The sequence below is a fragment of the Anabrus simplex genome, chromosome 3 (genome assembly GCF_040414725.1).
Source record: "Anabrus simplex isolate iqAnaSimp1 chromosome 3, ASM4041472v1, whole genome shotgun sequence".
Taxonomy (NCBI): domain Eukaryota; kingdom Metazoa; phylum Arthropoda; class Insecta; order Orthoptera; family Tettigoniidae; genus Anabrus; species Anabrus simplex.
The window spans coordinates 457,843,160-457,868,595 of record NC_090267.1 but is presented as its reverse complement, the minus strand read 5'-3'; the positions used below and the strand labels follow the sequence as shown (position 1 = coordinate 457,868,595).

At 43.7% G+C, this 25,436-nt stretch overlaps 21 non-coding genes across 21 annotated transcripts; all 21 read right to left on the bottom strand.

The window, feature by feature from the left end:
• Positions 1 to 3,414: 3,414 nt before the first annotated feature.
• Positions 3,415 to 3,487, bottom strand: TRNAV-AAC (transfer RNA valine (anticodon AAC)). Its single transcript has one exon. It is a non-coding gene; the product is annotated as a tRNA-Val (tRNA).
• Positions 3,488 to 3,899: 412 nt separating this feature from the next.
• Positions 3,900 to 3,972, bottom strand: TRNAV-UAC (transfer RNA valine (anticodon UAC)). The gene has a single exon. It is a non-coding gene; the product is annotated as a tRNA-Val (tRNA).
• Positions 3,973 to 5,256: 1,284 nt separating this feature from the next.
• On the bottom strand, positions 5,257 to 5,329 carry TRNAV-CAC (transfer RNA glycine (anticodon CCC)). Its single transcript has one exon. It is a non-coding gene; the product is annotated as a tRNA-Val (tRNA).
• An 834-nt stretch (positions 5,330 to 6,163) lies between these two features.
• On the bottom strand, positions 6,164 to 6,236 carry TRNAV-AAC (transfer RNA valine (anticodon AAC)). The gene has a single exon. It is a non-coding gene; the product is annotated as a tRNA-Val (tRNA).
• Positions 6,237 to 6,647: 411 nt separating this feature from the next.
• Positions 6,648 to 6,720, bottom strand: TRNAV-UAC (transfer RNA valine (anticodon CAC)). The gene has a single exon. It is a non-coding gene; the product is annotated as a tRNA-Val (tRNA).
• Positions 6,721 to 7,501: 781 nt separating this feature from the next.
• On the bottom strand, positions 7,502 to 7,574 carry TRNAV-CAC (transfer RNA valine (anticodon CAC)). The gene has a single exon. It is a non-coding gene; the product is annotated as a tRNA-Val (tRNA).
• An 836-nt stretch (positions 7,575 to 8,410) lies between these two features.
• Positions 8,411 to 8,483, bottom strand: TRNAV-AAC (transfer RNA valine (anticodon AAC)). Its single transcript has one exon. It is a non-coding gene; the product is annotated as a tRNA-Val (tRNA).
• A 411-nt stretch (positions 8,484 to 8,894) lies between these two features.
• TRNAV-UAC (transfer RNA valine (anticodon UAC)) lies at positions 8,895 to 8,967 on the bottom strand. Its single transcript has one exon. It is a non-coding gene; the product is annotated as a tRNA-Val (tRNA).
• An 862-nt stretch (positions 8,968 to 9,829) lies between these two features.
• TRNAV-CAC (transfer RNA valine (anticodon CAC)) lies at positions 9,830 to 9,902 on the bottom strand. The gene has a single exon. It is a non-coding gene; the product is annotated as a tRNA-Val (tRNA).
• A 3,436-nt stretch (positions 9,903 to 13,338) lies between these two features.
• TRNAV-AAC (transfer RNA valine (anticodon AAC)) lies at positions 13,339 to 13,411 on the bottom strand. The gene has a single exon. It is a non-coding gene; the product is annotated as a tRNA-Val (tRNA).
• Positions 13,412 to 13,823: 412 nt separating this feature from the next.
• TRNAV-UAC (transfer RNA valine (anticodon UAC)) lies at positions 13,824 to 13,896 on the bottom strand. The gene has a single exon. It is a non-coding gene; the product is annotated as a tRNA-Val (tRNA).
• Positions 13,897 to 15,183: 1,287 nt separating this feature from the next.
• Positions 15,184 to 15,256, bottom strand: TRNAV-CAC (transfer RNA valine (anticodon CAC)). The gene has a single exon. It is a non-coding gene; the product is annotated as a tRNA-Val (tRNA).
• An 834-nt stretch (positions 15,257 to 16,090) lies between these two features.
• On the bottom strand, positions 16,091 to 16,163 carry TRNAV-AAC (transfer RNA valine (anticodon AAC)). Its single transcript has one exon. It is a non-coding gene; the product is annotated as a tRNA-Val (tRNA).
• Positions 16,164 to 16,574: 411 nt separating this feature from the next.
• On the bottom strand, positions 16,575 to 16,647 carry TRNAV-UAC (transfer RNA valine (anticodon UAC)). The gene has a single exon. It is a non-coding gene; the product is annotated as a tRNA-Val (tRNA).
• A 781-nt stretch (positions 16,648 to 17,428) lies between these two features.
• TRNAV-CAC (transfer RNA valine (anticodon CAC)) lies at positions 17,429 to 17,501 on the bottom strand. The gene has a single exon. It is a non-coding gene; the product is annotated as a tRNA-Val (tRNA).
• Positions 17,502 to 18,337: 836 nt separating this feature from the next.
• TRNAV-AAC (transfer RNA valine (anticodon AAC)) lies at positions 18,338 to 18,410 on the bottom strand. The gene has a single exon. It is a non-coding gene; the product is annotated as a tRNA-Val (tRNA).
• Positions 18,411 to 18,821: 411 nt separating this feature from the next.
• TRNAV-UAC (transfer RNA valine (anticodon UAC)) lies at positions 18,822 to 18,897 on the bottom strand. Its single transcript has one exon. It is a non-coding gene; the product is annotated as a tRNA-Val (tRNA).
• An 859-nt stretch (positions 18,898 to 19,756) lies between these two features.
• TRNAV-CAC (transfer RNA valine (anticodon CAC)) lies at positions 19,757 to 19,829 on the bottom strand. Its single transcript has one exon. It is a non-coding gene; the product is annotated as a tRNA-Val (tRNA).
• Positions 19,830 to 23,265: 3,436 nt separating this feature from the next.
• On the bottom strand, positions 23,266 to 23,338 carry TRNAV-AAC (transfer RNA valine (anticodon AAC)). The gene has a single exon. It is a non-coding gene; the product is annotated as a tRNA-Val (tRNA).
• A 412-nt stretch (positions 23,339 to 23,750) lies between these two features.
• On the bottom strand, positions 23,751 to 23,823 carry TRNAV-UAC (transfer RNA valine (anticodon UAC)). Its single transcript has one exon. It is a non-coding gene; the product is annotated as a tRNA-Val (tRNA).
• Positions 23,824 to 25,086: 1,263 nt separating this feature from the next.
• On the bottom strand, positions 25,087 to 25,159 carry TRNAV-CAC (transfer RNA valine (anticodon CAC)). Its single transcript has one exon. It is a non-coding gene; the product is annotated as a tRNA-Val (tRNA).
• Positions 25,160 to 25,436: the final 277 nt, after the last annotated feature.

Genomic DNA, 25,436 nt, shown 5'->3' with positions numbered 1-25,436 from the left:
AGAATATATTCCATCTGCAAACTAAAGCCAGTTTTTAACATTTTTTGATGTGCAGCGTTAAGCGAACGTGTAAACTTTCATGTCTGTGGAACGTATGTACTGCACATGAAATTAATGCTCGAAATTTCCGGCGACCTGGAATTTTAAATTTGAGAGCTAGTGAGATCTAGTCAATGTCGGAACCCTGATGAAAATTTCGCGTGGATTACTACTTTCCCGCCTGCTTTATTCACACTCCTAGCCTTTTAATCTTCCATTGCCGCCATAAGACCTATCTGTGTTTCAGAATATATCATTTAATATGTGACTTTCCAATATGAAATTAGTTCACCCCGCCCAGCATATAACCGCGGAACTTCCACGGGTTACACGGATGTGCTAACCATTACACAATGCAAAAAACTGCTCGAATTGCAATTTACAGAATGCATTCATGTTGTTCACTAAAGCAACTTTGTTGCATTCATTGATGTGCAGTGCTAAGCACAAGTGTAAATGTGTTTGTCTGTCTAAAATGCCTTTTTGACAGCTTGAAGTAGGTCGCGTTATATCCAGTGCCTCAATTCCACGACCCAGATGGAATCTACAAAAAGCTGATTGGAACGCCTTCTGCGAAAGCCTTGATAAATGTCTAGGCTGGATCCCACCATCTGCTGATAACTATAACAGGTTTGTTGGAGCCGTTATCTGTACAGCAAAAAAGCTCATACCCAGAGGATATCGTAAAGAATATATTCCAGGCTGGGATGAGAAATGCGAAGAACTCTATAACATTTTTCAAAGTAGCGGTGACAGAGAAATAGCAGATGATCTAATACATAACCTGGATGCTGCACGCCGACAGAAGTGGATAGACACTACTCAGAAAATCGATTTCAAAGTATCTAGCCGAAAAGCATGGTCTCTGCTACGAAAATTAGGAGGAGCTAATCGTATCGTACGAGAAGATAGTCTCGTAACAACCAACAACATTGCTTCACACATTGTTAAAACTTCTAAAGGAATAAATCATCGCGCGACTACAACCAGTATCAAACAGGAACTAAAAAAACTAAAAGCTAGAGCTGGCTCTACGACAGAGTACTCATATGACATCACCCCCGAAGAGGTTGCAGCTGCAATAAAGGATGTAAAACCCGGTAAAGCTCCTGGCTTTGATGGCATACTCCCCGAGTTTCTCATCAAATCTGGAAAATATATGAGGACATGGCTAGCAAAATTCTTCACCTCAATGCTAAAAACAGGAAACGTACCTCAAGAGCTTAAACGTGCCAAGATAATTGCTCTCCTTAAACCAGGAAAACGTGCAGATCTTGTGCAAAGCTACCGTCCAATTGCATTACTTAGTGTTATATATAAACTCTTGGAACGAGTACTGATTAATAGGATTGGCCAAACAATACTTTCGGCGATCCCTGCAGAACAAGCTGGCTTTCGTCCCAACCGAAGTTGCGCAGATCAAGTTTTGGCACTCACATCACATATTGAAGCAGGCTTTCAGAAGATGATGAAAACATCTGTGGCTTTCATTGATTTATCAGCAGCCTATGATACCGTCTGGCGGCAAGGCCTACTCTACAAGCTGATGAAGATAATTCCATGCCAACAAATTACGAAGCTTATTGATAACATGATTGGAAACAGAGGATTTCAGGTTATTATGGGAAACAAAACCAGTGGCCAGAAATTCCTCCAAAATGGTCTCCCCCAAGGTTCTGTTCTAGCCCCACTGCTCTTTAGCCTTTACATTGCTGATATGCCAGAAACTGTCAGCAAAAAGTTTGGATATGCTGATGATTGGGTCATTGCAACTAGGCACACTCACTTCGAACCCATGGAAGAAACTCTAACATGTGATTTGTCTGTGCTTGCAGAGTATTTTCGTAAATGGAGGCTTCGACCTAATGCATCAAAAACAGAGGTGACTTGCTTCCATCTCAACAACAGACAATCCAATAGGACTCTGGAAGTCTACTTTGATGGTACACAACTTACCCACAATAAGGAACCAACATATCTTGGAGTCACGCTAGACAGGACCCTGTCGTTTAAATCACATCTCACAAAAACTGCTTCGAAACTGAGAACAAGAAACAACATCATACAAAAGCTTTGTGGAACCACGTGGGGATCATCCGCCACAACTCTGCGGACGTCTGCGTTGAGCTTGGTATATTCTGCGGCGGAGTACTGCGCACCAGTATGGTTGAACAGCGCCCATACTAACAAAGTTGATGTCCAACTTAATAGTACTATGCGCATTATTACAGGAACAATCAGGTCTACTCCCACAATCTGGCTGCCTGTCCTAAGTAACATACCACCTCCTAACCTGCGAAGGAAAGTAGCTTTGATCAGAGAATACAACAAGATCCTAGCAAACCCTGGACTACCGGTACACTCTGACATCTCAGACCTCAAAATCAAACGACTTCGTTCGAGACATCCACCTCTTGCAGCCGAGATCAATCACATCGGATTCAACATCACCGATTCCTGGAGGGAAGAAAGGATGCAAAATGCTCCAGCTATATGCCAGAAAATGCCATGCATCGATAAGACAGTTCCAGGGTTTGATCAACCCCGCAAGGTATTGTCAATGCTCAACCGACTCAGGACGGGACACGGAAGATGTGGGGATTCACTTTTTAAATGGCGAATGCTCTCCTCGCCGCTATGCGACTGTGGTGCACCGCGACAAACTATTAAACACATCAGGGAGGAATGCAGCATCAGAGGATATGGAGTGCCATATGAAGACTTCTTGATGGCAACCCCAAAATGTATTGAGTACATACAAGATCTAGATATTTGTTTGTAGATTGGTTCATTGGTTATTTTTGTTCATTTGTAATAACGTATTTGTATGCCATACGCTAAATAATAAATAATAGGACCGGAGTAGCAAATATATTATAGAACATTCAGATACTAAAACAGCAGACGAAAACGACTTGTTAATGGAACTATTCTTATAGAACAAGAATATAACACGATTTACACCACCGTCGGCTGCCGTGAGAGCAACTCTCCGTGTTTGCCCATTATCATACCAGGTGTCCGACTCGTTGGCTGAACGGCCAGCGTACTGGCCTTCGGTTCAGAGGGTCCCGGGTTCGATTCCCGGCTGGGTCGTGGATTTTAACCTTAATTGGTTAATTCCTACGGCACGGGGACTGGGTGTATGTGTTGTCTTCATCATCATTTCATCCTCATTACGACGCGCAGGTCACCTACGGGTGTCAAGTAGAAAGACCTGCAACTGGCGAGCCGAACCCGTCCTGGGATATCCCGGCACTAAAAGCCATACGCCATTTCATTTCATCATACCAGGTGAATGCTGCGCCTCGCTCGCCTTCTTCACACCTACAGTGTTGCACAAGAATTAGACAGTGTTTTTCAAATGAAAATACCTGTTTCCGCCCGGGATTGAACCGGGGACCTTCCGCGTGTTAGGCGGATGTGATTGCCCCTACACCACGGAAACGACCGCGCATAGTCTCACTTACAGGATATATTCAACATTTAAACAAAAGCTACTTTGTAGCATTCGGGGATATGCAGTGTTAAGCACATGTATTTGTTAGAAATTAAAGTAGGGCGCGAAACTTCCAGTGCCCTGGAATATGGACCACAGGAGCAATGATATTGTAGAACCTTCAGATACTATAACAGAAGCCCTAGAACAACTGGACGAAGGAACTATTGTTATAGAACGCCAATTTCATTCGTTTTTCACCGCCGACGGCCGCCGTGCAGGAAACTTCCCGTGTATTCCCACTATCATAGCACGTGAACGATGGGCCCCGCTCGCCGTTTCCACACATCTAATATTTTTCTACCATTGTCACATATTATTTTTGCACAAAAAAGCAGTGGTTTTCCGGTAAAGAAAAAGCTGCTTCCGCCCGGGATCGAACCGGGGACCTTCCGCGTGTAAAGCGGATGTGATAACCACTACACCACGGAAACAACCACATGTCTGGGTATTTACAGAATACATTCAAGCTGAAAACCAAAGCCAGTGTGTGGCATTCCTTGATGTGCTGTGTTAAGCAAAGGTGTAAACTTTATGTCTGTGGAACGTCTTTGCTCCAGAATAAATTAAAGCGCGAAATTTCCGGTCGCCTGGAATTTGTACCAGAGGAGCTAGTAAGACCTAGATTAAACACATATAACGACAGTAGAAAAACAATTTCATAACCCTCTACTGCAAACATTTCCCTCAGGCAACAAATTACTTTTCACTTGTATAAATGGATAGCCGCCTCTGTGGTGTAGTGGTTAGCGTGATTAGCTGCCACCCCCGGAGGTCCGGGTTCGATTCCCGGCTCTGCCACGAAATTTGAAAAGTGGTACGAGGGCTGGAACGGGGTCCACTCAGCCTCGGGAGGTCAACTGAGTAGAGGTGGGTTCGATTCCCACCTCAGCCATCCTCGAAGTGGTTTTCCGTGGTTTCCCACTTCACCTCCAGGCGAATGCCGGGATGGTTCCTAACTTAAGGCCACGGCCGCTTCCTTCCCTCATCCTTGCCTATCCCTTCCAATCTTCCCATCCCCCTACAAGGCCCCTGTTCACCATAGCAGGGGCGAGGTACTGGTCATACTCCCCGACCAAGAGTCTGAAGCTCCAGGACACTGCCCTTGAGGCGGTAGAGGTGGGATCCCTCGCTGAGTCCGAGGGAAAAGCCGAACCTGGAGGGTAAACAGATGATGATGATGATGATGATGATAAATGGATAAATATTCTAGACAGAAGTAGTTTTATGGACAATCCTAAACTTTACAGTCATTTAAAGACATATACCAGTGATGCCTACATTTTCATATATACTGTACATAACATAAGCCAAAACAGCAATACAACCAAAGGTAGACCTTCCACATTGTCAACATCCACGTGTACCAACCACCGTTTATTTATCGTGGGCGCTCCCCATCACAAAACCACAGGCTTTAGGAGTACATCTGGCTCAACATCAAAAACATAGCAACATTGCATTATGTACCCATGGATAGTAGGCAGGAATTAAATTCCAGAAATTTCAGAAACTGTAACAGCGGCTGTAGTACGCCAATTTCAAAAGTTTTACGCCAATGACGGGAGACGTGAAAGTAATTTCCCGCTTTTCACCAATATGATACCACGTGAATGCTACACCACGCTCGCCTTCTTCACACTCCTAGCATTTTTCTCCCATTGTCGCCTATCAGTGATGCACAAAAATCAGACAGCTGTTTTCCAATGTAAATAAGCTGTTTCCGCCCGGTATCGAACCGGGGAACATCCGCGTGTGAGGCGGATGTGATAACCACTACCCCACGGAAACAACCGCATGTCTTGGCATTTACAGAATATATTCCATCTGCAAACTAAAGCCAGTTTTTAGTATTTTTTGATGTGCAGCGTTAAGCGAACGTGTAAACTTTCATGTCTGTGGAACGTATGTACTGCACATTAAATTAATGCTCGAAATTTCCGGCGACCTGGAATTTTAAAATTGGGAGCTAGTGAGATCTCGACAATGTCGGAACCCTGATGAAAATTTCGCGTGGATTACTACTTTCCCGTCTGCTTTATTCACTCTCCTAGCCTTTTAATCTTCCATTGCCGCCATAAGACCTATCTGTGTTTCAGAATATATAATTTAAAATGTGACTTTCCAATATGAAATTAGTTCACCCCGCCCAGCATACAACCGCGGAACTTCCACGGGTTACACGGATGTGCTAACCATTACACAATGCAAAAAACTGCTTGATTTGCAATTTACAGAATGCATTCATGTTGTTCACTAAAGCAACTTTGTTGCATTCATTGATGTGCAGTGCTAAGCACAAGTGTAAATGTGTTTGTCTGTCTAAAATGCCTTTTTTACAGCTTGCAGTAGGTCGCGTTATATCCAGTGCCATGGAATAAGGACCGGAGGAGCAAATACATCATAGAACATTCAGATACTAAAACAGCAGACGAAAACGACTTGTTAATGGAACTATTCTTATAGAACAAGAATATAACACGATTTACACCACCGTCGGCTGCCGTGAGAGCAACTCTCCGTGTTTGCCCATTATCATACCAGGTGAATGCTGGGCCTCGCTCGCCTTCTTCACACCTACAGTGTTGCACAAAAATTAGACTGAGATTTTCCAATGAAAATAGCTGTTTCCGCCCGGGATTGAACCGGGGACCTTCCGCGTGTTAGGCGGATGTGATAACCACTACACCACGGAAACGACCGCGCGTAGTCTCACTTACAGGATATATTCATGATTTAAACAAAAGCTACTTTGTAGCATTCGGGGATGTGCAGTGTTAAGCACATGTATTTGTTAGAAATTAAAGTAGGGCGCCAAACTTCCAGTCCCCTGGAATATGGACCACAGGAGCAATGATATTGTAGAACCTTCAGGTACTATAAAAGAAGCCCTAGAACAACTGGTCGAAGGAACTATTGTTATAGAACGCCAATTTCATTCGTTTTTCACCGCCGACGGCCGCCGTGCAGGAAGCTACCCGTGGATCCCCATTATCATAGCACGTGAACGATGGGCCCCGCTCGCCATTTCCACACATCTAATATTTTTTTACCATTGTCACATATTATTTTTGCACAAAAAAGCAGTGGTTTTCCCGTAAAAAATAGCAGCTTCCGCCCGGGATCGAACCGGGGACCTTCCGCGTGTAAAGCGGATGTGATAACCACTACACCACGGAAACAACCGCAAATCTGGGTTTTTACAGAATACATTCAAGCTGAAAACCAAAGCCAGTGTGGTGCATTCCTTGATGTGCTGTGATGAGCAAAGGTGTAAACTTTATGTCTGTGGAACGTCTGTGCTCCACACTAAATTAAAGCGCGAAATTTCCGGTGGCCTGGAATTTGTACCAGAGGAGCTAGTAAGACCTAGATTAAACACATATAACGACAGTCGAAAAACAACTTCATAACCCTCTACTGCAAACTGTTTCCCTCAGGCAACAGATTACTTTTCACTTGTATAAATGGATAAATATTCTAGACAGAAGTAGTTTTATGGACAATCCTAAACTTTACAGTCATTTAAAGACATATACCAGTGATGCCTACATTTTCATATATACTGTACATAACATAAGCCAAAACAGCAATACAACCAAAGGTAGACCTTCCACATTGTCAACATCCACGCGTACCAACCACCGTTTATTTATCGTGGGCGCTCCCCATCACAAAACTACAGGCTTTAGGATAGTAGGCAGGAATTAAATTCCAGAAATTTCAGAAACTGTAACAGCGGCCGTAGGACAACTTGTTAAGAACTATTGTTATAGGACGCCAATTTCAAACGTTTTACTCCAATGTCGGGAGCCGTGAAAGTAATTTCCCGCTTTTCCCCAGTATGATACCACGTGAATGCTACACCACGCTCGCCTTCTTCACACTCCTAGCATTTCTCTCCCATTGTCGCCTATCAGTGATGCACAAAAATCAGACAGCGGTTTTCCAATGTAAATAAGCTGTTTCCGCCCGGTATCGAACCGGGGACCTTCCGCGTGTGAGGCGGATGTGATAACCACTACACCACGGAAACAACCGCATGTCTTGGCATTTACAGAATATATTCCATCTGCAAACTAAAGCCAGTTTTTAGCATTTTTTTTATGTGCAGCGTTAAGCGAACGTGTAAACTTTCATGTCTGTGGAACGTATGTACTGCACATGAAATTAATGCTCGAAATTTCCGGCGACCTGGAATTTTAAATTTGAGAGCTAGTGAGATCTAGTCAATGTCGGAACCCTGATGAAAATTTCGCGTGGATTACTACTTTCCCGCCTGCTTTATTCACACTCCTAGCCTTTTAATCTTCCATTGCCGCCATAAGACCTATCTGTGTTTCAGAATATATAATTTAAAATGTGACTTTCCAATATGAAATTAGTTCACCCCGCCCAGCATATAACCCCGGACCTTCCACGGGTTACACGGATGTGCTAACCATTACACAATGCAAGAAAACTGCTTGATTTGCAATTTACAGAATGCAATCATGTTGTTCACTAAAGCAACTTTGTTGCATTCATTGATGTGCAGTGCTAAGCACAAGTGTAAATGTGTTTGTCTGTCTAAAATGCCTTTTTTACAGCTTGAAGTAGGTCGCTTTATATCCAGTGCCATGGAATAAGGACCGGAGGAGCAAATACATCATAGAACATTCAGATACTAAAACAGCAGACGAAAACGACTTGTTAATGGAACTATTCTTATAGAACAAAAATATAACACGATTTACACCACCGTCGGCTGCCGTGAGAGCAACTCTCCGTGTTTGCCCATTATCCTACCAGGTGAATGCTGGGCCTCGCTCGCCTTCTTCACACCTACAGTGTTGCACAAAAATTAGACAGTGTTTTTCCAATGAAAATAGCTGTTTCCGCCCGGGATTGAACCGGGGACCTTCCGCGTGTTAGGCGGATGTGATGACCACTACACCACGGAAACGACCGCGCATAGTCTCACTTACAGGATATATTCAAGATTTAAACAAAAGCTACTTTGTAGCATTCGGAGATGTGCAGTGTTAAGCACATGTATTTGTTAGAAATTAAAGTAGGGCGCCAAACTTCCAGTCCCCTGGAATATGGACCACAGGAGCAATGATATTGTAGAACCTTCAGGTACTATAAAAGAAGCCCTAGAACAACTGGTCGAAGGAACTATTGTTATAGAACGCCAATTTCATTCGTTTTTCACCGCCGACGGCCGCCGTGCAGGAAGCTACCCGTGGATCCCCATTATCATAGCACGTGAACGATGGGCCCCGCTCGCCATTTCCACACATCTAATATTTTTTTACCATTGTCACATATTACTTTTGCACAAAAAAGCAGTGGTTTTCCCGTAAAAAATAGCAGCTTCCGCCCGGGATCGAACCGGGGACCTTCCGCGTGTAAAGCGGATGTGATAACCACTACACCACGGAAACAACCACATGTCTGGGCATTTACAGAATACATTCAAGCTGAAAACCAAAGCCAGTGTGTGGCATTCCTTGATGTGCTGTGATAAGCATAGGTGTAAACTTTATGACTGTGGAACGTCTGTGCTCCACACTAAATTAAAGCGCGAAATGTCCGGTGGCCTGGAATTTGTACCAGAGGAGCTAGTAAGACCTAGATTAAACACTTATAACGACAGTCGAAAAACAATTTCATAACCCTCTACTGCAAACTGTTTCCCTCAGGCAACAAATTACTTTTCACTTGTATAAGTGTATAAATATTCTAGACAGAAGTAGTTTTATGGACAATCCTAAACTTTACAGTCATTTAAAAACATAAACCAGTGATGCCTACATTTTCATATAAACTGTACATAACATAAGCCAAAACAGCAATACAACCAAAGGTAGACCTTCCACATGGTCAACATCCACGCGTACCAACCACCGTTTATTTATCGTGGGCGCTCCCCATCACAAAACCACAGGCTTTAGGAGTACATCTGGCTCAACATCAAAAACATAGCAACATATGGTCGTGCAAGTCGTACTTGCGCCTTGCAGTATGTACCCATGGATAGTAGGAAGAAATTAAATTCCAGAATTTTCAGAAACTGTAACAGCGGCCGTAGAACAACTTGTTACGCACTCTTGTTATAGGACGCCAATTTCAAAAGTTTTACTCCAATGTCGGGAGCCGTGAAAGTAATTTGCCGCTTTTCCCCAGTATGATACCACGTGAATGCTACACCACGCTCGCCTTCTTCACACTCCTAGCATTTTTCTCCCATTGTCGCCTATCAGTGATGCACAAAAATCAGACAGCGGTTTTCCAATGTAAATAAGCTGTTTCCGCCCGGTATCGAACCGGGGACTTTACGCGTGTGAGACGGATGTGATAACCACTACACCACGGAAACAACCGCATGTCTTGGCATTTATAGAATATATTCCATCTGCAAACTAAAGCCAGTTTTTAACATTTTTTGATGTGCAGCGTTAAGCGAACGTGTAAACTTTCATGTCTGTGGAACGTATGTACTGCACATTAAATTAATGCTCGAAATTTCCGGCGAACTGGAATTTTAAAAATGGGAGCTAGTGAGATCTAGACAATGTCGGAACCCTGATGAAAATTTCGCGTGGATTACTACTTTCCCGCCTGCTTTATTCACACTCCTAGCCTTTTAATCTTCCATTGCCGCCATAAGACCTATCTGTGTTTCAGAATATATAATTTAATATGTGACTTTCCAATATGAAATTAGTTCACCCCGCCCAGCATATAACCGCGGAACTTCCACGGGTTACACGGATGTGCTAACCATTACACAATGCAAAAAACTGCTCGAATTGCAATTTACAGAATGCATTCATGTTGTTCACTAAAGCAACTTTGTTGCATTCATTGATGTGCAGTGCTAAGCACAAGTGAAAATGTGTTTGTCTGTCTAAAATGCCTTTTTGACAGCTTGAAGTAGGTCGCGTTATATCCAGTGCCTCAATTCCACGACCCAGATGGAATCTACAAAAAGCTGATTGGAACGCCTTCTGCGAAAGCCTTGATAAATGTCTAGGCTGGATCCCACCATCTGCTGATAACTATAACAGGTTTGTTGGAGCCGTTATCTGTACAGCAAAAAAGCTCATACCCAGAGGATATCGTAAAGAATATATTCCAGGCTGGGATGAGAAATGCGAAGAACTCTATAACATTTTTCAAAGTAGCGGTGACAGAGAAATAGCAGATGATCTAATACATAACCTGGATGCTGCACGCCGACAGAAGTGGATAGACACTACTCAGAAAATCGATTTCAAAGTATCTAGCCGAAAAGCATGGTCTCTGCTACGAAAATTAGGAGGAGCTAATCGTATCGTACGAGAAGATAGTCTCGTAACAACCAACAACATTGCTTCACACATTGTTAAAACTTCTAAAGGAATAAATCATCGCGCGACTACAACCAGTATCAAACAGGAACTAAAAAAACTAAAAGCTAGAGCTGGCTCTACGACAGAGTACTCATATGACATCACCCCCGAAGAGGTTGCAGCTGCAATAAAGGATGTAAAACCCGGTAAAGCTCCTGGCTTTGATGGCATACTCCCCGAGTTTCTCATCAAATCTGGAAAATATATGAGGACATGGCTAGCAAAATTCTTCACCTCAATGCTAAAAACAGGAAACGTACCTCAAGAGCTTAAACGTGCCAAGATAATTGCTCTCCTTAAACCAGGAAAACGTGCAGATCTTGTGCAAAGCTACCGTCCAATTGCATTACTTAGTGTTATATATAAACTCTTGGAACGAGTACTGATTAATAGGATTGGCCAAACAATACTTTCGGCGATCCCTGCAGAACAAGCTGGCTTTCGTCCCAACCGAAGTTGCGCAGATCAAGTTTTGGCACTCACATCACATATTGAAGCAGGCTTTCAGAAGATGATGAAAACATCTGTGGCTTTCATTGATTTATCAGCAGCCTATGATACCGTCTGGCGGCAAGGCCTACTCTACAAGCTGATGAAGATAATTCCATGCCAACAAATTACGAAGCTTATTGATAACATGATTGGAAACAGAGGATTTCAGGTTATTATGGGAAACAAAACCAGTGGCCAGAAATTCCTCCAAAATGGTCTCCCCCAAGGTTCTGTTCTATCCCCACTGCTCTTTAGCCTTTACATTGCTGATATGCCAGAAACTGTCAGCAAAAAGTTTGGATATGCTGATGATTGGGTCATTGCAACTAGGCACACTCACTTCGAACCCATGGAAGAAACTCTAACATGTGATTTGTCTGTGCTTGCAGAGTATTTTCGTAAATGGAGGCTTCGACCTAATGCATCAAAAACAGAGGTGACTTGCTTCCATCTCAACAACAGACAATCCAATAGGACTCTGGAAGTCTACTTTGATGGTACACAACTTACCCACAATAAGGAACCAACATATCTTGGAGTCACGCTAGACAGGACCCTGTCGTTTAAATCACATCTCACAAAAACTGCTTCGAAACTGAGAACAAGAAACAACATCATACAAAAGCTTTGTGGAACCACGTGGGGATCATCCGCCACAACTCTGCGGACGTCTGCGTTGAGCTTGGTATATTCTGCGGCGGAGTACTGCGCACCAGTATGGTTGAACAGCGCCCATACTAACAAAGTTGATGTCCAACTTAATAGTACTATGCGCATTATTACAGGAACAATCAGGTCTACTCCCACAATCTGGCTGCCTGTCCTAAGTAACATACCACCTCCTAACCTGCGAAGGAAAGTAGCTTTGATCAGAGAATACAACAAGATCCTAGCAAACCCTGGACTACCGGTACACTCTGACATCTCAGACCTCAAAATCAAACGACTTCGTTCGAGACATCCACCTCTTGCAGCCGAGATCAATCACATCGGATTCAACATCACCGATTCCTGGAGGGAAGAAAGGATGCAAAATGCTCCAGCTATATGCCAGAAAATGCCATGCATCGATAAGACAGTTCCAGGGTTTGATCAACCCCGCAAGGTATTGTCAATGCTCAACCGACTCAGGACGGGACACGGAAGATGTGGGGATTCACTTTTTAAATGGCGAATGCTCTCCTCGCCGCTATGCGACTGTGGTGCACCGCGACAAACTATTAAACACATCAGGGAGGAATGCAGCATCAGAGCATATGGAGTGCCATATGAAGACTTCTTGATGGCAACCCCAAAATGTATTGAGTACATACAAGATCTAGATATTTGTTTGTAGATTGGTTCATTGGTTATTTTTGTTCATTTGTAATAACGTATTTGTATGCCATACGCTAAATAATAAATAATAGGACCGGAGTAGCAAATATATTATAGAACATTCAGATACTAAAACAGCAGACGAAAACGACTTGTTAATGGAACTATTCTTATAGAACAAGAATATAACACGATTTACACCACCGTCGGCTGCCGTGAGAGCAACTCTCCGTGTTTGCCCATTATCATACCAGGTGTCCGACTCGTTGGCTGAACGGCCAGCGTACTGGCCTTCGGTTCAGAGGGTCCCGGGTTCGATTCCCGGCTGGGTCGTGGATTTTAACCTTAATTGGTTAATTCCTACGGCACGGGGACTGGGTGTATGTGTTGTCTTCATCATCATTTCATCCTCATTACGACGCGCAGGTCACCTACGGGTGTCAAGTAGAAAGACCTGCAACTGGCGAGCCGAACCCGTCCTGGGATATCCCGGCACTAAAAGCCATACGCCATTTCATTTCATCATACCAGGTGAATGCTGCGCCTCGCTCGCCTTCTTCACACCTACAGTGTTGCACAAGAATTAGACAGTGTTTTTCAAATGAAAATAGCTGTTTCCGCCCGGGATTGAACCGGGGACCTTCCGCGTGTTAGGCGGATGTGATTGCCCCTACACCACGGAAACGACCGCGCATAGTCTCACTTACAGGATATATTCAACATTTAAACAAAAGCTACTTTGTAGCATTCGGGGATATGCAGTGTTAAGCACATGTATTTGTTAGAAATTAAAGTAGGGCGCGAAACTTCCAGTGCCCTGGAATATGGACCACAGGAGCAATGATATTGTAGAACCTTCAGATACTATAACAGAAGCCCTAGAACAACTGGACGAAGGAACTATTGTTATAGAACGCCAATTTCATTCGTTTTTCACCGCCGACGGCCGCCGTGCAGGAAACTTCCCGTGTATTCCCACTATCATAGCACGTGAACGATGGGCCCCGCTCGCCGTTTCCACACATCTAATATTTTTCTACCATTGTCACATATTATTTTTGCACAAAAAAGCAGTGGTTTTCCGGTAAAGAAAAAGCTGCTTCCGCCCGGGATCGAACCGGGGACCTTCCGCGTGTAAAGCGGATGTGATAACCACTACACCACGGAAACAACCACATGTCTGGGTATTTACAGAATACATTCAAGCTGAAAACCAAAGCCAGTGTGTGGCATTCCTTGATGTGCTGTGTTAAGCAAAGGTGTAAACTTTATGTCTGTGGAACGTCTTTGCTCCAGAATAAATTAAAGCGCGAAATTTCCGGTCGCCTGGAATTTGTACCAGAGGAGCTAGTAAGACCTAGATTAAACACATATAACGACAGTAGAAAAACAATTTCATAACCCTCTACTGCAAACATTTCCCTCAGGCAACAAATTACTTTTCACTTGTATAAATGGATAGCCGCCTCTGTGGTGTAGTGGTTAGCGTGATTAGCTGCCACCCCCGGAGGTCCGGGTTCGATTCCCGGCTCTGCCACGAAATTTGAAAAGTGGTACGAGGGCTGGAACGGGGTCCACTCAGCCTCGGGAGGTCAACTGAGTAGAGGTGGGTTCGATTCCCACCTCAGCCATCCTCGAAGTGGTTTTCCGTGGTTTCCCACTTCACCTCCAGGCGAATGCCGGGATGGTTCCTAACTTAAGGCCACGGCCGCTTCCTTCCCTCATCCTTGCCTATCCCTTCCAATCTTCCCATCCCCCTACAAGGCCCCTGTTCACCATAGCAGGGGCGAGGTACTGGTCATACTCCCCGACCAAGAGTCTGAAGCTCCAGGACACTGCCCTTGAGGCGGTAGAGGTGGGATCCCTCGCTGAGTCCGAGGGAAAAGCCGAACCTGGAGGGTAAACAGATGATGATGATGATGATGATGATGATAAATGGATAAATATTCTAGACAGAAGTAGTTTTATGGACAATCCTAAACTTTACAGTCATTTAAAGACATATACCAGTGATGCCTACATTTTCATATATACTGTACATAACATAAGCCAAAACAGCAATACAACCAAAGGTAGACCTTCCACATTGTCAACATCCACGTGTACCAACCACCGTTTATTTATCGTGGGCGCTCCCCATCACAAAACCACAGGCTTTAGGAGTACATCTGGCTCAACATCAAAAACATAGCAACATTGCATTATGTACCCATGGATAGTAGGCAGGAATTAAATTCCAGAAATTTCAGAAACTGTAACAGCGGCTGTAGTACGCCAATTTCAAAAGTTTTACGCCAATGACGGGAGACGTGAAAGTAATTTCCCGCTTTTCACCAATATGATACCACGTGAATGCTGCACCACGCTCGCCTTCTTCACACTCCTAGCATTTTTCTCCCATTGTCGCCTATCAGTGATGCACAAAAATCAGACAGCTGTTTTCCAATGTAAATAAGCTGTTTCCGCCCGGTATCGAACCGGGGAACATCCGCGTGTGAGGCGGATGTGATAACCACTACCCCACGGAAACAACCGCATGTCTTGGCATTTACAGAATATATTCCATCTGCAAACTAAAGCCAGTTTTTAGTATTTTTTGATGTGCAGCGTTAAGCGAACGTGTAAACTTTCATGTCTGTGGAACGTATGTACTGCACATTAAATTAATGCTCGAAATTTCCGGCGACCTGGAATTTTAAAATTGGGAGCTAGTGAGATCTCGACAATGTCGGAACCCTGATGAAAATTTCGCGTGGATTACTACTTTCCCGCCTGCTTTATTCACTCTCCTAGCCTTTTAATCTTCCATTGCCGCCATAAGACCTATCTGTGTTTCAGAATATATAATTTAAAATGTGACTTTCCAATATGAAATTAGTTCACCCCGCCCAGCATACAACCGCGGAACTTCCACGGGTTACACGGATGTGCTAACCATTACACAATGCAAAAAACTGCTTGATTTGCAATTTACAGAATGCATTCATGTTGTTCACTAAAGCAACTTTGTTGCATTCATTGATGTGCAGTGCTAAGCACAAGTGTAAATGTGTTTGTCTGTCTAAAATGCCTTTTTTACAGCTTGCAGTAGGTCGCGTTATATCCAGTGCCATGGAATAAGGACCGGAGGAGCAAATACATTATAGAACATTCAGATACTAAAACAGCAGACGAAAACGACTTGTTAATGGAACTATTCTTATAGAACAAGAATATAACACGATTTACACCACCGTCGGCTGCCGTGAGAGCAACTCTCCGTGTTTGCCCATTATCATACCAGGTGAATGCTGGGCCTCGCTCGCCTTCTTCACACCTACAGTGTTGCACAAAAATTAGACTGAGATTTTCCAATGAAAATAGCTGTTTCCGCCCGGGATTGAACCGGGGACCTTCCGCGTGTTAGGCGGATGTGATAACCACTACACCACGGAAACGACCGCGCATAGTCTCACTTACAGGATATATTCATGATTTAAACAAAAGCTACTTTGTAGCATTCGGGGATGTGCAGTGTTAAGCACATGTATTTGTTAGAAATTAAAGTAGGGCGCCAAACTTCCAGTCCCCTGGAATATGGACCACAGGAGCAATGATATTGTAGAACCTTCAGGTACTATAAAAGAAGCCCTAGAACAACTGGTCGAAGGAACTATTGTTATAGAACGCCAATTTCATTCGTTTTTCACCGCCGACGGCCGCCGTGCAGGAAGCTACCCGTGGATCCCCATTATCATAGCACGTGAACGATGGGCCCCGCTCGCCATTTCCACACATCTAATATTTTTTTACCATTGTCATATATTATTTTTGCACAAAAAAGCAGTGGTTTTCCCGTAAAAAATAGCAGCTTCCGCCCGGGATCGAACCGGGGACCTTCCGCGTGTAAAGCGGATGTGATAACCACTACACCACGGAAACAACCACATGTCTGTGTATTTACAGAATACATTCAAGCTGAAAACCAAAGCCAGTGTGTGGCATTCCTTGATGTGCTGTGTAAAGCAAAGGTGTAAACTTTATGTCTGTGGAACGTCTTTGCTCCACACTAAATTAAAGCGCGAAATTTCCGGTGGCCTGGAATTTGTACCAGAGGAGCTAGTAAGACCTAGATTAAACACATATAACGACAGTCGAAAAACAACTTCATAACCCTCTACTGCAAACTGTTTCCCTCAGGCAACAAATTACTTTTCACTTGTATAAATGGATAAATATTCTAGACAGAAGTAGTTTTATGGACAATCCTAAACTTTACAGTCATTTAAAGACATATACCAGTGATGCCTACATTTTCATATATACTGTACATAACATAAGCCAAAACAGCAATACAACCAAAGGTAGACCTTCCACATTGTCAACATCCACGCGTACCAACCACCGTTTATTTATCGTGGGCGCTCCCCATCACAAAACTACAGGCTTTAGGATAGTAGGCAGGAATTAAATTCCAGAAATTTCAGAAACTGTAACAGCGGCCGTAGGACAACTTGTTAAGAACTATTGTTATAGGACGCCAATTTCAAACGTTTTACTCCAATGTCGGGAGCCGTGAAAGTAATTTCCCGCTTTTCCCCAGTATGATACCACGTGAATGCTACACCACGCTCGCCTTCTTCACACTCCTAGCATTTCTCTCCCATTGTCGCCTATCAGTGATGCACAAAAATCAGACAGCGGTTTTCCAATGTAAATAAGCTGTTTCCGCCCGGTATCGAACCGGGGACCTTCCGCGTGTGAGGCGGATGTGATAACCACTACACCACGGAAACAACCGCATGTCTTGGCATTTACAGAATATATTCCATCTGCAAACTAAAGCCAGTTTTTAGCATTTTTTTTATGTGCAGCGTTAAGCGAACGTGTAAACTTTCATGTCTGTGGAACGTATGTTCTGCACATGAAATTAATGCTCGAAATTTCCGGCGACCTGGAATTTTAAATTTGAGAGCTAGTGAGATCTAGTCAATGTCGGAACCCTGATGAAAATTTCGCGTGGATTACTACTTTCCCGCCTGCTTTATTCACACTCCTAGCCTTTTAATCTTCCATTGCCGCCATAAGACCTATCTGTGTTTCAGAATATATAATTTAAAATGTGACTTTCCAATATGAAATTAGTTCACCCCGCCCAGCATATAACCCCGGACCTTCCACGGGTTACACGGATGTGCTAACCATTACACAATGCAAGAAAACTGCTTGATTTGCAATTTACAGAATGCAATCATGTTGTTCACTAAAGCAACTTTGTTGCATTCATTGATGTGCAGTGCTAAGCACAAGTGTAAATGTGTTTGTCTGTCTAAAATGCCTTTTTTACAGCTTGAAGTAGGTCGCTTTATATCCAGTGCCATGGAATAAGGACCGGAGGAGCAAATACATCATAGAACATTCAGATACTAAAACAGCAGACGAAAACGACTTGTTAATGGAACTATTCTTATAGAACAAAAATATAACACGATTTACACCACCGTCGGCTGCCGTGAGAGCAACTCTCCGTGTTTGCCCATTATCCTACCAGGTGAATGCTGGGCCTCGCTCGCCTTCTTCACACCTACAGTGTTGCACAAAAATTAGACAGTGTTTTTCCAATGAAAATAGCTGTTTCCGCCCGGGATTGAACCGGGGACCTTCCGCGTGTTAGGCGGATGTGATAACCACTACACCACGGAAACGACCGCGCATAGTCTCACTTACAGGATATATTCAAGATTTAAACAAAAGCTACTTTGTAGCATTCGGAGATGTGCAGTGTTAAGCACATGTATTTGTTAGAAATTAAAGTAGGGCGCCAAACTTCCAGTCCCCTGGAATATGGACCACAGGAGCAATGATATTGTAGAACCTTCAGGTACTATAAAAGAAGCCCTAGAACAACTGGTCGAAGGAACTATTGTTATAGAACGCCAATTTCATTCGTTTTTCACCGCCGACGGCCGCCGTGCAGGAAGCTACCCGTGGATCCCCATTATCATAGCACGTGAACGATGGGCCCCGCTCGCCATTTCCACACATCTAATATTTTTTTACCATTGTCACATATTACTTTTGCACAAAAAAGCAGTGGTTTTCCCGTAAAAAATAGCAGCTTCCGCCCGGGATCGAACCGGGGACCTTCCGCGTGTAAAGCGGATGTGATAACCACTACACCACGGAAAAAACCACATGTCTGGGCATTTACAGAATACATTCAAGCTGAAAACCAAAGCCAGTGTGTGGCATTCCTTGATGTGCTGTGATAAGCATAGGTGTAAACTTTATGTCTGTGGAACGTCTGTGCTCCACACTAAATTAAAGCGCGAAATGTCCGGTGGCCTGGAATTTGTACCAGAGGAGCTAGTAAGACCTAGATTAAACACTTATAACGACAGTCGAAAAACAATTTCATAACCCTCTACTGCAAACTGTTTCCCTCAGGCAACAAATTACTTTTCACTTGTATAAGTGTATAAATATTCTAGACAGAAGTAGTTTTATGGACAATCCTAAACTTTACAGTCATTTAAAAACATAAACCAGTGATGCCTACATTTTCATATAAACTGTACATAACATAAGCCAAAACAGCAATACAACCAAAGGTAGACCTTCCACATGGTCAACATCCACGCGTACCAACCACCGTTTATTTATCGTGGGCGCTCCCCATCACAAAACCACAGGCTTTAGGAGTACATCTGGCTCAACATCAAAAACATAGCAACATATGGTCGTGCAAGTCGTACTTGCGCCTTGCAGTATGTACCCATGGATAGTAGGAAGAAATTAAATTCCAGAATTTTCAGAAACTGTAACAGCGGCCGTAGAACAACTTGTTACGCACTCTTGTTATAGGACGCCAATTTCAAAAGTTTTACTCCAATGTCGGGAGCCGTGAAAGTAATTTGCCGCTTTTCCCCAGTATGATACCACGTGAATGCTACACCACGCTCGCCTTCTTCACACTCCTAGCATTTTTCTCCCATTGTCGCCTATCAGTGATGCACAAAAATCAGACAGCGGTTTTCCAATGTAAATAAGCTGTTTCCGCCCGGTATCGAACCGGGGACTTTACGCGTGTGAGACGGATGTGATAACCACTACACCACGGAAACAACCGCATGTCTTGGCATTTATAGAATATATTCCATCTGCAAACTAAAGCCAGTTTTTAACATTTTTTGATGTGCAGCGTTAAGCGAACGTGTAAACTTTCATGTCTGTGGAACGTATGTACTGCACATTAAATTAATGCTCGAAATTTCCGGCGAACTGGAATTTTAAAAATGGGAGCTAGTGAGATCTAGACAATGTCGGAACCCTGATGAAAATTTCGCGTGGATTACTACTTTCCCGCCTGCTTTATTCACACTCCTAGCCTTTTAATCTTCCATTGCCGCCATAAGACCTATCTGTGTTTCAGAATATATAATTTAATATGTGACTTTCCAATATGAAATTAGTTCACCCCGCCCAGCATATAACCGCGGAACTTCCACGGGTTACACGGATGTGCTAACCATTACACAATGCAAAAAACTGCTCGAATTGCAATTTACAGAATGCATTCATGTTGTTCACTAAAGCAACTTTGTTGCATTCATTGATGTGCAGTGCTAAGCACAAGTGTAAATGTGTTTGTCTGTCTAAAATGCCTTTTTGACAGCTTGAAGTAGGTCGCGTTATATCCAGTGCCTCAATTCCACGACCCAGATGGAATCTACAAAAAGCTGATTGGAACGCCTTCTGCGAAAGCCTTGATAAATGTCTAGGCTGGATCCCACCATCTGCTGATAACTATAACAGGTTTGTTGGAGCCGTTATCTGTACAGCAAGAAAGCTCATACCCAGAGGATATCGTAAAGAATATATTCCAGGCTGGGATGAGAAATGCGAAGAACTCTATAACATTTTTCAAAGTAGCGGTGACAGAGAAATAGCAGATGATCTAATACATAACCTGGATGCTGCACGCCGACAGAAGTGGATAGACACTACTCAGAAAATCGATTTCAAAGTATCTAGCCGAAAAGCATGGTCTCTGCTACGAAAATTAGGAGGAGCTAATCGTATCGTACGAGAAGATAGTCTCGTAACAACCAACAACATTGCTTCACACATTGTTAAAACTTCTAAAGGAATAAATCATCGCGCGACTACAACCAGTATCAAACAGGAACTAAAAAAACTAAAAGCTAGAGCTGGCTCTACGACAGAGTACTCATATGACATCACCCCCGAAGAGGTTGCAGCTGCAATAAAGGATGTAAAACCCGGTAAAGCTCCTGGCTTTGATGGCATACTCCCCGAGTTTCTCATCAAATCTGGAAAATATATGAGGACATGGCTAGCAAAATTCTTCACCTCAATGCTAAAAACAGGAAACGTACCTCAAGAGCTTAAACGTGCCAAGATAATTGCTCTCCTTAAACCAGGAAAACGTGCAGATCTTGTGCAAAGCTACCGTCCAATTGCATTACTTAGTGTTATATATAAACTCTTGGAACGAGTACTGATTAATAGGATTGGCCAAACAATACTTTCGGCGATCCCTGCAGAACAAGCTGGCTTTCGTCCCAACCGAAGTTGCGCAGATCAAGTTTTGGCACTCACATCACATATTGAAGCAGGCTTTCAGAAGATGATGAAAACATCTGTGGCTTTCATTGATTTATCAGCAGCCTATGATACCGTCTGGCGGCAAGGCCTACTCTACAAGCTGATGAAGATAATTCCATGCCAACAAATTACGAAGCTTATTGATAACATGATTGGAAACAGAGGATTTCAGGTTATTATGGGAAACAAAACCAGTGGCCAGAAATTCCTCCAAAATGGTCTCCCCCAAGGTTCTGTTCTAGCCCCACTGCTCTTTAGCCTTTACATTGCTGATATGCCAGAAACTGTCAGCAAAAAGTTTGGATATGCTGATGATTGGGTCATTGCAACTAGGCACACTCACTTCGAACCCATGGAAGAAACTCTAACATGTGATTTGTCTGTGCTTGCAGAGTATTTTCGTAAATGGAGGCTTCGACCTAATGCATCAAAAACAGAGGTGACTTGCTTCCATCTCAACAACAGACAATCCAATAGGACTCTGGAAGTCTACTTTGATGGTACACAACTTACCCACAATAAGGAACCAACATATCTTGGAGTCACGCTAGACAGGACCCTGTCGTTTAAATCACATCTCACAAAAACTGCTTCGAAACTGAGAACAAGAAACAACATCATACAAAAGCTTTGTGGAACCACGTGGGGATCATCCGCCACAACTCTGTGGACGTCTGCGTTGAGCTTGGTATATTCTGCGGCGGAGTACTGCGCACCAGTATGGTTGAACAGCGCCCATACTAACAAAGTTGATGTCCAACTTAATAGTACTATGCGCATTATTACAGGAACAATCAGGTCTACTCCCACAATCTGGCTGCCTGTCCTAAGTAACATACCACCTCCTAACCTGCGAAGGAAATAAGCTTTGATCAGAGAATACAACAAGATCCTAGCAAACCCTGGACTACCGGTACACTCTGACATCTCAGACCTCAAAATCAAACGACTTCGTTCGAGACATCCACCTCTTGCAGCCGAGATCAATCACATCGGATTCAACATCACCGATTCCTGGAGGGAAGAAAGGATGCAAAATGCTCCAGCTATATGCCAGAAAATGCCATGCATCGATAAGACAGTTCCAGGGTTTGATCAACCCCGCAAGGTATTGTCAATGCTCAACCGACTCAGGACGGGACACGGAAGATGTGGGGATTCACTTTTTAAATGGCGAATGCTCTCCTCGCCGCTATGCGACTGTGGTGCACCGCGACAAACTATTAAACACATCAGGGAGGAATGCAGCATCAGAGCATATGGAGTGCCATATGAAGACTTCTTGATGGCAACCCCAAAATGTATTGAGTACATACAAGATCTAGATATTTGTTTGTAGATTGGTTCATTGGTTATTTTTGTTCATTTGTAATAACGTATTTGTATGCCATACGCTAAATAATAAATAATAGGACCGGAGTAGCAAATATATTATAGAACATTCAGATACTAAAACAGCAGACGAAAACGACTTGTTAATGGAACTATTCTTATAGAACAAGAATATAACACGATTTACACCACCGTCGGCTGCCGTGAGAGCAACTCTCCGTGTTTGCCCATTATCATACCAGGTGTCCGACTCGTTGGCTGAACGGCCAGCGTACTGGCCTTCGGTTCAGAGGGTCCCGGGTTCGATTCCCGGCTGGGTCGTGGATTTTAACCTTAATTGGTTAATTCCTACGGCACGGGGACTGGGTGTATGTGTTGTCTTCATCATCATTTCATCCTCATTACGACGCGCAGGTCACCTACGGGTGTCAAGTAGAAAGACCTGCAACTGGCGAGCCGAACCCGTCCTGGGATATCCCGGCACTAAAAGCCATACGCCATTTCATTTCATCATACCAGGTGAATGCTGCGCCTCGCTCGCCTTCTTCACACCTACAGTGTTGCACAAGAATTAGACAGTGTTTTTCAAATGAAAATAGCTGTTTCCGCCCGGGATTGAACCGGGGACCTTCCGCGTGTTAGGCGGATGTGATTGCCCCTACACCACGGAAACGACCGCGCATAGTCTCACTTACAGGATATATTCAACATTTAAACAAAAGCTACTTTGTAGCATTCGGGGATATGCAGTGTTAAGCACATGTATTTGTTAGAAATTAAAGTAGGGCGCGAAACTTCCAGTGCCCTGGAATATGGACCACAGGAGCAATGATATTGTAGAACCTTCAGATACTATAACAGAAGCCCTAGAACAACTGGACGAAGGAACTATTGTTATAGAACGCCAATTTCATTCGTTTTTCACCGCCGACGGCCGCCGTGCAGGAAACTTCCCGTGTATTCCCACTATCATAGCACGTGAACGATGGGCCCCGCTCGCCGTTTCCACACATCTAATATTTTTCTACCATTGTCACATATTATTTTTGCACAAAAAAGCAGTGGTTTTCCGGTAAAGAAAAAGCTGCTTCCGCCCGGGATCGAACCGGGGACCTTCCGCGTGTAAAGCGGATGTGATAACCACTACACCACGGAAACAACCACATGTCTGGGTATTTACAGAATACATTCAAGCTGAAAACCAAAGCCAGTGTGTGGCATTCCTTGATGTGCTGTGTTAAGCAAAGGTGTAAACTTTATGTCTGTGGAACGTCTTTGCTCCAGAATAAATTAAAGCGCGAAATTTCCGGTCGCCTGGAATTTGTACCAGAGGAGCTAGTAAGACCTAGATTAAACACATATAACGACAGTAGAAAAACAATTTCATAACCCTCTACTGCAAACATTTCCCTCAGGCAACAAATTACTTTTCACTTGTATAAATGGATAGCCGCCTCTGTGGTGTAGTGGTTAGCGTGATTAGCTGCCACCCCCGGAGGTCCGGGTTCGATTCCCGGCTCTGCCACGAAATTTGAAAAGTGGTACGAGGGCTGGAACGGGGTCCACTCAGCCTCGGGAGGTCAACTGAGTAGAGGTGGGTTCGATTCCCACCTCAGCCATCCTCGAAGTGGTTTTCCGTGGTTTCCCACTTCACCTCCAGGCGAATGCCGGGATGGTTCCTAACTTAAGGCCACGGCCGCTTCCTTCCCTCATCCTTGCCTATCCCTTCCAATCTTCCCATCCCCCTACAAGGCCCCTGTTCACCATAGCAGGGGCGAGGTACTGGTCATACTCCCCGACCAAGAGTCTGAAGCTCCAGGACACTGCCCTTGAGGCGGTAGAGGTGGGATCCCTCGCTGAGTCCGAGGGAAAAGCCGAACCTGGAGGGTAAACAGATGATGATGATGATGATGATGATAAATGGATAAATATTCTAGACAGAAGTAGTTTTATGGACAATCCTAAACTTTACAGTGATGCCTACATTTTCATATATACTGTACATAACATAAGCCAAAACAGCAATACAACCAAAGGTAGACCTTCCACATTGTCAACATCCACGTGTACCAACCACCGTTTATTTATCGTGGGCGCTCCCCATCACAAAACCACAGGCTTTAGGAGTACATCTGGCTCAACATCAAAAACATAGCAACATTGCATTATGTACCCATGGATAGTAGGCAGGAATTAAATTCCAGAAATTTCAGAAACTGTAACAGCGGCTGTAGTACGCCAATTTCAAAAGTTTTACGCCAATGACGGGAGACGTGAAAGTAATTTCCCGCTTTTCACCAATATGATACCACGTGAATGCTGCACCACGCTCGCCTTCTTCACACTCCTAGCATTTTTCTCCCATTGTCGCCTATCAGTGATGCACAAAAATCAGACAGCTGTTTTCCAATGTAAATAAGCTGTTTCCGCCCGGTATCGAACCGGGGAACATCCGCGTGTGAGGCGGATGTGATAACCACTACCCCACGGAAACAACCGCATGTCTTGGCATTTACAGAATATATTCCATCTGCAAACTAAAGCCAGTTTTTAGTATTTTTTGATGTGCAGCGTTAAGCGAACGTGTAAACTTTCATGTCTGTGGAACGTATGTACTGCACATTAAATTAATGCTCGAAATTTCCGGCGACCTGGAATTTTAAAATTGGGAGCTAGTGAGATCTCGACAATGTCGGAACCCTGATGAAAATTTCGCGTGGATTACTACTTTCCCGCCTGCTTTATTCACTCTCCTAGCCTTTTAATCTTCC